Source organism: Rhipicephalus microplus, unplaced genomic scaffold (genome assembly GCF_043290135.1).
Source record: "Rhipicephalus microplus isolate Deutch F79 unplaced genomic scaffold, USDA_Rmic scaffold_16, whole genome shotgun sequence".
NCBI lineage: Eukaryota > Metazoa > Arthropoda > Arachnida > Ixodida > Ixodidae > Rhipicephalus > Rhipicephalus microplus.
This window is the reverse complement of record NW_027464589.1, coordinates 9,382,996-9,393,831: the sequence shown is the minus strand read 5'-3', so window position 1 is coordinate 9,393,831 and position 10,836 is coordinate 9,382,996. Positions and strand designations below refer to the sequence as shown.

Below are 10,836 nucleotides of genomic sequence, written 5' to 3'. Positions count from 1 at the left end.
TATGAACCACACCTGTATGGAAATTAGTGAATTCGTTGGTGCGTTTTACAAAAGATGTCAGTCTCCTTCTTATCTATTATTCTTTGTCTGCATAGCTGCACAAAATCTTACCTAGCCTATTGGCAGGCTCAAAAATTAAAACAACATTAATGTTGTATCTACTCCCCACTTTCTTTAGCCTGTGATATACAAAATAAATCAACGAAATGCCTGCGACATGTTTTTTATAACATTGAAGCTGTTCATAGGCTGGCCTCAATTTGTGCAGCCTATCAATATATGGGTGTACTTTGTTGATAAACTTTGTTGCAGCATGTTGAGTATTATTGTTGACGCAGTGTATGAATGAGATTGGTAACTACCTGAACTAGGTCACAGTTGAGCTTGACATAATGTTGATGTTTTTGTTTGATGCTAGATTGTTCCAGGCAACGTTGATAACATCCTTTGGCAAGGTTCCTTTTGGCGATGCATAAGTCAGTTGCCAGATTTTGGGGTGGTTGTTGCCAGATTGCCACTAAATTTGGCGGAATTTTTTTTCCCTGTATTTGTGCCTTCTTTGTAAGAGTTTGGTGCTATCCACGGTGCATTTCGCGAGTGCATGAGCGACGCTGGCCGTTTTAATTAACGGAATGAACCGAGCCTAGCAGATTAGGGCAAAAGAACGCCACTGCTTATATATTGCCTATCAGCCCAAGTAAGGTTCGAACAAAAACAAAATTTTTCTGGTGCGTCCTGCAGAAAAAAGCGCCCGTGTTTTCTTTTCTTTTTTGGCACTTCAGTGCAGCACCCATGTGTAATGCGGTGAAGCTGTGAGGGCACGCGCAACGTTATGATATGCGACCGAGCACCTCGACATGATGTTTTTCTCTTTTTTTTTTCCTGCAACCCGCCCTTGTCCAACAATCAGTCATGCAAACTTGATGGCAAATAAAAAAAAACATACCTGGCCACAAGTGCCACATAGTCGTCACATGAAATTGAAATAAAAGCAGGAGTGCAGACCATGCATAGAGATACACATGAGGATGTTCTAAAGCATAGACCATGCTCTGAATGAAATATAGGGAACTTTGATGCTAGTGTCTGTGGCAGCTGCAACGCACAGCACTTCAGCTAGCATGGCAGGGATGGGTAGTACACAAATGTGTCTAATGTTCGTTCTTTTAGCTCCGTGTGGCCTGAATTTGCTTTGCCACAAGACGAAGTTTAGCAAAGGTTTAAAATCAATGCACAGCTATAAACACAGCCACAAGTGCATGGGAAGCCTGCAAACACGAAAACTAGGCAAATCTGTGAAGTTGCCATCATTCCCATGGCAACTGAACGACTGCAATGCCTGAGTTACTTTTATTTATTTATTTATTTATTTATTTATTTATTTATTTATTTATTTATTTACTTGCAACATACTGCAGGCCCACATGGGCCCAGGCAGGAGGGGTAAATTGAAAAACAAAAACACAGCATTTCAAAAGGCGAAAAACAAACAAAATAAACGCTTACATTTCAACTTCAGTGTTAGGTTATGAGAAACCGATCAGGTCAATTGACTCAACTGAATCAATCAATGACAATAGCAGTGAGTTCCATTCGTTAATAGTGCAAGGAAAAAAAGAAAATTTGAAGGTGTTAGTTCTTGTATGATATGAAGTTAAAGATTGAGGATGATGATGTCTGGTTAGTCTAGTTGATAACGGGCGTAGATATGATCCAGGATGAAAAGAGAGTTTGTTATTCTTCAGAAGAAAAAGAAATTTGAGTATTTTACGTCTTAATTTCAATGTTTGTATTCTATGAGTTTGCATGAGCGCTGTTGGCGAATCGGTGGAACGGAATTTAGAAAAAATAAATCTAACAGCTTTGTGCTGAACCATTTCAAGTGCGTTAGTATTGTGGTTGGTGTGAGGATCCCAGATGGTGCAAGCGTATTCTAACTTAGACCTAATTAGCGATGTATATGCATGAAGCTTGGTTTCGGGGGGTGCCTGTTTAAGTTTGTGTCGCAGAACACAAAGCTTGCGAAAAGAAGAAGCACAAAAGTTAGCGATATGAGAATTCCAACTGAGGTTGTTAGTAATGGTCACCCCCAAATATTTGTATTCATTTACCTGAACTAAGGGATTAGATAGAAGACTGTAAGAAAACTGCCGTTTATGTATTTTCTTTGTTATATGCATGTATACTGTTTTTGTTTTGTTAAGCTTCATGGCCCATTGTTTACACCATGAATAAACGTTAAGGAGGTTAGTATTCAAAAGTTCCTGATCTTCTCGACAAACAACCTCATGATACATTACGCAGTCATCTGCAAATAAGCGAATTTGAACTGGTTCTGTTATAACATTAACGATGTCATTATTAAAAATCAAGAAAACTATGACTTTCCTATGTCTTCCTATAAACCTTTCCTATAAACTTTCCTATGTACTTTTAGGAAACTATTAGACCTTAAAAGTCACCCAGGATCTTGCAATTACACCTTGTTTTATTTTTGTATCATTGAAAAACAATGTTTTGCTGGTGAAATGCCTCAAAGTATCACAGGATCATTGCTTGCTTAGACCCCTCATCATACAACCTTGTATAGGTGAGAGCCAGTCCTTAGCCATGTACCTGTTCAAATAAACATCCGTGCATATGACTGCCTGGTTTGTGCAAGGATTATAAGCTGCAAAAAGACTTCACAATTCAATAGTATACACTTTAGAAACAAATATTAAATTCAATGCAGCAAATAGAAGTTCAACTGCCTCTTGCAACACAGCATATGCCAAGTAGAAAATGCTGCAAAGGCAAATATATTCTGGAAATTGTTTTTCAAAGCCTTCACAGGCATGGTGGCAAATATATCGGTTAATGCCAGCAATGTCTATTTTCTGGGAAGCTCTGAAAGCTCTTGCACGAGTTGTCTAAAATGCCTATACACCTCTTCAGCCTATGAACTTGGCATTTCATTGCAATGTAATGTTAAAATCAGAGGAAATAGTAAACCGGCTCTAAGATTTTTAAGCTGTTAAGCTGTTGTAAAAAGAAAAAGCAATATATTTTTTTAATTTTGAAGAAGCATTCTAAACAAGAGTAGACCAACTGAGGCGGCCACAAGTGGCCTTGAAAATGTAAAATTCTTGCCAAAGGAAGCTGCTGGTCAAATGTGGAGGCCACGCATTTCAGTCAGCTGTACACATTGATGCTAAGTCTTTGCAGTGCTATGAAAATGTTCATCATAGCACCTATAGAGGCATCATAATACACCCAGTTTATTATGTCTTTTGGCATTGAGGATAAAAGATAGCTTATTCCTTTGCATAAATTTCTAATATTTTTGCAGTTATGAAGATTAGAAGCTTGACCACTGCTGGCATACTAGTTTGTTTCTCAAAGAGATGTGGACTTATATAAATCCAGAAGCACAAAATATAAGTTTCGACAAGTGTGAAGATATCCAAATGCAGAGCTGTGAAATGTTATGCTCACACCTCTTATTTAATCTCTATACGAAGTTTCGATTCAGCAAGCCATTATACAAGTATCAATGTTCATATGCCTCATGACGGGCATGTGTCTTTGCACAAGTTTTTCACTGCCATTCAGGGTTGTTGCAAGTATTGTACTGAGCATGTGTTCCTCTTTCCCCCTAAAATATCCCTGGTGACAGCACTGTTGCCAGCACCATAAATGAAGCAATGCAGGCAGTGACTACAGTGCCAAATGCATGAAACACCTCGACATTGAGGTCTCGCCATACAAACTAGCTAATCTCAAATTTTGCGAATGATTGGGTACGGCCCAAGTGGTGCAAGGGTTTTTCGAGAGAATAAAAGTAATAAAAGTGAACTGCTCTCTTAGCCCTTTCAAATACCATCTATGAAGAGCTGTATGTACTGTATGTAGGCACTCGATACGCTATTGCAACGAAAATAGTGGCAAAACACAAGGTGCATTCAAAAAGAAACCGAACTTGTGGTTTGCTGTAGTCTTTGACTTTGTTTCTCGGCCACAAGTACGGCCAAACAAAAAATTTCATCTTGGAATTGCCGCCTGCTGCCTTAGTCCATATCACAACTATGCGACATCTGGTGGAGGTGGTTTCTTTCATGTTCTGGGCGCCCCCATCAGGCCATGAACCCAGCTCCAGTGCCAAAAAAGATACCCGACGCCAACCTTGAGTCTGACATCAACTTCTTCAAACATTGATTTTTTTAGATTACTCTGTAATTTTCAATAAAATAACTAGTGGTAATGGCAGTTCCTCCGATCTTACCTAATCTTTTTTAGATTACTGCGTAATTTTCAATAAAAAAACTAGTGGTAATGGCAGTTCATTTCTTCAATCTTACCTAAACACTGTAGCAGCTTGGTGTAGCACATGGCAAACAGATTTAAACATGCGTAAATGTAAGCAAGTGTGCGTAAGAAGATATGCAGACATCCTGCTAACATACTAGGTAGATGTTCTACAGAATCAGGTCAGCTCATATAAATAATTAGGTGTTCTTTTCACATTGAACTTAGCTGAGGCACCTCACACTGAATATGTTACTAATAATGCCAATTACAAATTAGGCTACATACATTGCAACTTCTCAAAACTACAATACACACTAAAACTACTTCTACATAAAACAATATTACGTCCCAAACCTGAATATGCCTCTTCTGTGCGAGACCCTTGCCACGACAACTTGATTCACTTGTTTGTACAGAATAACTCCATTCGCTTGAAACCTTCTCACTGTAATTGCATTGCTAGTATAACTTCAATGAAATCCAGCCGAAGCCTTGCTTCTTTTGCACCCCCTTGGAAAATATTCTATGTGGCCTCATTTAACGAATTATTCTGTCATACCACCCTGCATGATCAACTAATCCTCGGTACATATACAATTGCAGTGACCTCGTCATAAGGTTGGCATCGCATTATGCAAGTCCCAGTGTTTTCATCTTGTACATTGGTACATTGAAAACAACCACCTAAAGACATGTCACTATTAGTAATTGTTTTCTAATAAACTTTACTCAGTATTCTGTAATTATCCAAAATAGACTTTAACTAATATTTTGTATTTGCAGGCTGAAATATCTATTGTGTTTTTGACCTTACACTGCTAACATTGTATAATGATGAGTTTATTCTTTCTTGAATAACTTTTCTTGCTGCATTTTCCTTAGCTACTTTGTAACCAGTCCCCTCTATTAATGCCGTGAGAATTTTGAGAGTAAATAAAATAAAAATAAATATGCAACTGTATGCTGCAAAACAAAGTTAAATGAAGAGATTAGATAGTCAATATGTGTTTCTTAGCCCCTACAAATACAAATAGAAAAATCAAGTGGTGTACACAATTGTGTACAGAGCGTAACAAGCGGTTGACATTCACGCAGCATTTCTTGCAAGCACTGACAGCCGATGATTCAGTTCCTTTTATGCAAACTTAGTTTGATTTCAAGGGTTGGCACTCCTTTAAGAAGTGGAGTTCGCTTGTTTGGGATTAAACAAAACCAACTTCATGCTTCAAAAACTAAAACATTTTTTAGGCAAAGTAACATGAAGTATCAACATTTTCAGGCGTGCTCTTGTAATTGTTACGGTTCATTTATAATTTTAGTGCGTAAAAGGTTAAATTATGTGACAGCTTTGTGTTAGTAACAACAACAAAGCATTCAGAAATACTACACAAAGGCAGCTGCTGTCCCTATCACAGTACATGTCCACAATGAGGAGAACGTTAGTATACCTTGTGTAGCACATGTGAGAAAACGACTCGACAGGTGACAGGTTTTCACACAACCAATGTTTTATTTTCTGTCCCCCTCGCGCCAGTATTGCTGCTGCATCGCTCGTGATTATGCGCATCCTCTTCTTCCATCACGACGCAATCCCCTTGCTGTTGGTGGCACTACAACCCAGTGGCATTCAAGCCCTTAGCACCGAGGTTCACACTGTTTTGGTGGCCAGCCTGCAAGTGGGAAAGATACCAAAGTGTTTTTAAGTACAGAATTCTGCGACCTGCTTTCAAGTCAACTTTTATTCTAGTTTCTCAGAACTTTGCAAGGAAATATGAGGAAATGGAAGCAGTCAGCAATCCTAGATGTATCATAACTATAGTACAAGTCAAAAAGAAGGCAGGAAATTGAACACACAGAGAAGCACACAAGCAGCACAATAAAGAGGACCCCAAGACATAATGCATACAACACTATGAGAAGCGCATTGTCGATGACAGATTTTGATCACTAAGCTTACCAGATATATTTTCGGCAAGCAGCACACCTATAGAGTACTGCACATTGAAATGCATGTCAACTGTGGGGACACAGTATTGAGTTAACATGGCTCACATTTTTCTATGCTTCACGGGCATGTATATAGGTCTGCCTTGTGGGGGTGCGTGGCAATGGATAGCGGAGCTTGTGCGCTGAGAAGCAGCAAAGGTGGCTCAATAAGGAATGAAAGCACCATTTGCAAGAAAAAAAAGAGACAGTTCAATTATTTTGTATTAACAGTGTGTTACTATTATGTCCTTATTGTACCAAACTCATTAAAATGAACATTGGTGATTTTATTATTTACAAATAAGCAATTAAATACACAAGTGAAATAAAAACTCTGTTTGCATCATTTTTCCCACACACCATGGGCATCGAGAGGCTAGACGAGACCATCTGAAGCTTCTGGTGGGTAGGGTACAATGACAATAAATCTATCCTAGCTTTAATTAGTGCTCATAAGTATGTAGGATGACTACCAGTTGGGCGTGTTGGTAAAGGTTCATGATGAAACAAGTGCAAACAAGTGCAGTGTCCTCTCCGAGTCTGGGCTCATAAGTAATTTAGTCATTCAAATGCAAGCTCTGAAGGCCAGAATGCAAGGCAGCACCCCAAGTAATTCTTTCACTTTCAAGTGACTATGATAGTCCTCCACTGCTTTGCTGTTTTGTATCGCAATAAAAAGCATACGTCTGAAGTGTCCAACATTGCAACGGCTTCTCTGGCAAGTGTGCAGAAATCCTCAGAAAAAATTTTTTTATTCTGCGTTCAGCCTTCTTCTATCGGAGTGATGAACGCCCAGAACGATGGCTGGTGGACGTGATCACAATGGTGTGAAAGTCTAAAACTGAAACCGTGTGCAGTTTTTGCAAGGCCTTCACCAATAATACTACATACACCGTACTGGTCGTATAAAGCATGGAAATTGTCAGATAATGTATTATCGAAGTTTCTCCAGCTTTGTTTAGTTAGCCTCAAAAACCACCCCAGTTTATGGGAAGCGTTTGTTCCAGCAACACTGGTACGCCAGCATTGTGAAACGAACTGTAGTGGTTTTACTCCTGCCAAGTGTGTATGCAACTAAAACAAACATGAAATGTCCTTCACATAACAGCAGAAGGTCCCCGCTGTCTTGCAGTTGTGTTTAGGTGTTCTGCGTTGCATATGGACAACATGATTAAGTGAAACGTGATGGCAAAATGTTCTCCTATGTAGAACTTTGGTAAGTACTGTTGTGCACTTTAAGCACAAAGGCTCGCGCAACATTACTAGATGACATTGGACCCACGGGCAAGGTTTGAAAATTTACTGAAATCAGTTGTGCTAATACTTGCCAAAGACTTTTTTGTTGTTGTTGTTGAGAGCGGCGCCAGACGCAGCACTCGCTTTTCTCCGCCGTAGGCAAGCACGCGACCGTCTCGCCGGCAGTGGAACGGTGCCTCTTTGAACGCGTGATAAAACAAGCAAAAGTACTCTCTTGTGCAGTCTAAAGTTCCCTCAAGAGAATGAAATGTAATTTCAAGTTAAACATGTTTGTTTTTAAGCAAAATCAGCCTACTTGCGAGCATTTTTGTGTGGATAAATAGAACCACATCACTGCTAGGTGGTGCCAGCAGTTGCTTTGTAGATTTTCAACATCGAAATTACTCCTTTTATAAGGTACAAAGACATGCTCATTGGTGCTGATGAGATTAACAATCTTCTCGTTTTCACCACAATGAGCAAAAAGTTCTGTGCAGTAGACAGTCCCTTTAAAAGATTGTACCAGAACATTACAGCTTCATTGCACTAGAAATGCTGGAAATTGATTACAAATGTCGAGCCCTCCTCACAGCAAATTCCAAACATGCATGAAACCTGACAAGGCAGCTTGTATATGCTTGGTAATCTTCAGTTCTCCCATTTGACATTTGATTGAAAAATATTGGCCTCCAACAGTTCGCCCTGTTAGAAAACATGCATGTGATTTTCAGCCACAACTTCTTCCACGCACCTGTCCGAAACAGCTAGAAGAAGCAAGAACTGCAAGGTTTAGTGATGGGCAAATAGTTATATGAGCTGGAAAAAGTAGTAATTTGGTTGAATCATTTAAAATCAAGCATTTTTATTATGATCCGATAACCTTAAGAATTTTACGAATAAGAACTAGGCTTGTACGAATATCACATGCGCTTGTGTAATTTCCTCGCTTCTTAACAGTGTCCTTTTCTGCTCTTATACCAGGAATGTCTCTTTCTTGCAGATATCAGCGAACTCACTTCAGAATCTACTCACTTTAACTCGGATCGAGGCGCTAGTCTCAGAATGAGAGAGTCCAGTTTAACATTTCTGTGAGTGTGCGTCCAAATTAGTCCGTCTCTAGAAAATTTTGGCGATTCTGAGTCCGAGCGAGTCCAAAGTGCAAGATACATTTCCTGAGGGAATCTGAGTTCAATTTTTGTTTGCCAAGCTATGGTCATATCTACTTTTCTTCAGCATTACTATCTGCTTTACCTAGATCAGCGTTCATACTCGCGTCAATGCTCACATATTTCAAAGCCGTGTCTTTTTTTCAATTCAATTCAATTTTATTTACCAGTTTATACATACTGGATGGTTTGGTTGGGTTAAAAGCTACATAAGTAGCTTGACGAGACCCAACGACCAGACTATACAGGGCAGTAACAGCAAGCAGACGAAAAAACCAACAAGTAAAACAGAATACCAAATCGTATGTACATATACAGCGATTTACATGGATTTCCAGCATGAAGATTGCAGGAAGAAAAAGGGAAAATAAATACATGTGCATAAAAAGTGCTAGAAAAAATAAATAAAAAAAGTCCTACATACAATAAAATACGGCTATAGCATAAGTAATAAACATAAATAATAATAACACAGAATAATAACACCGTACTAATGTAGCAATACTAGCTATTCGGGACTAAATAAAAGAAAAACACTGGCCATATAACACAGCAAGAAATTCATGTAAGCAGAAGACTGTGTTAAAGCAACAACGTAAGTTACGCACAATTCAATTACACAGAATGTCACAGTATGTGACATTACAAGTGAACGAAATATAAGCGGAAGTCTTTTTTACTGACCGTGTTAATATCTTTATAATTATTTAAAGTAGATGGTAGGTTTTATGCCAACGATTGATGTTTGTAGTGCGTCCTGAAATTTGGAACTAACCATGTCTCGGGGGTTCCTTGTGTTCACATCAATTCTACGACGTTCTAACGATGCCAACTGTTTTATATAGTTCTTGAGGGATTCAGAAGCATATCGTGCAGTATGTAATAAGCGAAAAGTATAAAGGTTGTCAATTCTAATAATGTTGTACTTAGGAAATGCTTCTCTGGTGCTAGAATAATAGTCTATGTTGTCAATATAGCGAATAATCTTCTTCTGTAGCATCAGAATTTTACGTATGTTAATTATAGTGGTTGTACTCCACACTAAGGTGCAATAATTTAAGTGGGCATGAAATAAAGCATTATAAATCTGTACTTTGGCCTTTTTAGGTAGCAAACTACGACATCGTGATAAGACACCTGTCACAGAGGAGAGCTTTTCACATAGGTAATTTACATGCATGTCCCAAGTAAGTTGTGAAGAAAAGTGCACGCCAAGGATTTTGTGACTGTCAACTATTTCGATTTTTTGACCTTCAAAAGCAATAGTATTATTTAATGGAAGCAATTTGTTCTTGGAGCGAAAAATAATTACCTTAGTTTTCTTCGCGTTGATCCTAAGTTGATTTAGCCGAGACCAGGTAGATAACTTTCTTAGCAGTTCATTGCAATCCGTTGTCAAGTTGCGCACGTCGTTCCCAGACAATATGACAGTGCTGTCATCAGCGTATATAATAAATTCAGCATTAGTATTAAGGTTCACAACGTCATTAATGTAGATATTAAATAAAAGCGGCCCTAAAACGCTTCCTTGAGGCACGACAAATTTGTTTATTAGACAAGACGACCTGTCACCGTTCACGTAAACACACTGGTATCTGTCACTTAAGTAAGACTTAAACAGTGATAAGCAGCTACCACGTACTCCGTAGCATTCTAGTTTGTCTAATAAAATGTTATGACTTAGGCAGTCGAATGCCTTACTAAAATCTATAAATAACGCCAGCGCATAGGATTTCCTTTCTATGTTCCTTATTATCGTTTCCTTGATTGACAGAAAGGCTGTTTCCATTGACCTGTGTTTCCTAAATTCGTGTTGCGCGTTAGTTATGATACCAAACTTATTGAAGAAATTGACCATGCGACAGTGTATAATTTTTTCTAGCCCCTTAGAAAACACAGGTAACACCGAAATTGGCCGGTAGTTATTGGGGTCATTAGGGCTACCTGCTTTCAATATTGCCGAAACTCTGGCATATTTCATTGCCTGTGCGAATACGCCCGATTGAAGCGTTAAATTGAATATGTGAGCAAGAGCAGGAGAAATAGAAGTTATACAATGCTTAATAGGGCCTAGTTGCAGGTTGTTGGTGTCTAACGCATTAGTATTTTTCAAGGATTGAAATGTAGCGCAGACTTCGTATTCATCAGTAGGCTGGAA

At 38.7% G+C, this 10,836-nt stretch overlaps 1 long non-coding RNA gene across 1 annotated transcript; it reads left to right on the top strand.

Annotated features, from left to right (window-relative positions):
• The first annotated feature begins 270 nt into the window (after positions 1-270).
• Positions 271-9,770, top strand: LOC142784963 (uncharacterized). The gene is made up of 2 exons (XR_012888785.1): positions 271-7,492; positions 8,513-9,770. It is a non-coding gene; the product is annotated as an uncharacterized LOC142784963 (long non-coding RNA).
• Positions 9,771-10,836: the final 1,066 nt, after the last annotated feature.